This window comes from Dufourea novaeangliae, unplaced genomic scaffold (assembly GCF_001272555.1).
Source record: "Dufourea novaeangliae isolate 0120121106 unplaced genomic scaffold, ASM127255v1 scaffold130, whole genome shotgun sequence".
Lineage (NCBI taxonomy): Eukaryota > Metazoa > Arthropoda > Insecta > Hymenoptera > Halictidae > Dufourea > Dufourea novaeangliae.
In genome coordinates this window covers 266,246-267,259 of record NW_015374004.1, presented here as the reverse complement: position 1 = coordinate 267,259, position 1,014 = coordinate 266,246, and positions in this window count along the sequence as shown.

The window sequence follows — 1,014 nt, the reverse complement described above, 5'->3', positions numbered from 1 at the left end:
TGAATTCTGAGTACTATTAGCAGAAATGCTAACAATGAAACATGAAACGGAAAAGTATATATTTTTTCACTTAACTACAAGACAATTTATTCTAAATACATCGTTAATGGACATTTCATTAATGTTACTTTTTACATGTTCTTGTTTTATTCGTTTTTATATCTTGTCTTACATTTGTATATTTGTAACAGATAAATTCAGAATAGATGTAGTTTCATAAATAGTTTATCAAATCTACCTTTTGGCCGGCGGCTTACAATTTCCCTTGCAGGAATGCCTTACCGTAATGAGCCATCTCGTAGCCGCGGGATTCCGGGAATCGGGTGACGTCACGGCGTGCGAGCGAGAGCGGTAGAGCGAGCCGCGGTATCGGTGCTCTCCGTCGGTGTTGACGCGTGCCGAAGAATTTCAGGGGTCTATGGGGGGAGGTGTGCGAGTGAGAGAGTACGGTAGAGCGTGCCGCGGTATCGGTGCTCTCCGTCGGTCGAACACGCTAGTGACGTTGCGTCACACAGTTTATTGACCTAGCCGTGTAGCCGTGTACCATGGCCGTACCTGGCCGTACCATCTGGTGTTTGGGTCGTTCAAGGAGGAAGGTCGTTCAAGCCGGCAAAAACAATTCAACTCGAACAAACGTAACAAAGAAACTAGCTGTTGCGTAATACCTACGTACGCCCAATACATAACGGCGTTAGCTTCCTCACTTTCTCGTGAGCCGTCGCGGAGGGTGGGCGCGCGACTCATACTCGTCCTTTCTCTTGTTACTAACCCATTGTTTGTTGCAGGCATTCGACAACCATCAATTTACTTACTGTGCATATTATTAATTTATTTACTGTGCATATTGTTGTGTCCCCTCTCTTGTTACTCATGCCTTGTATGTTACAGATGTTCGAGAACCATTGGCTTAGATATTTATCTTCTTATGTACTGTGATTCATTTACTGTGATTTATTTACTATGCATATTATGTATTCTATGTGTATTGTATAATGAAAAATATTTTTCCAATCA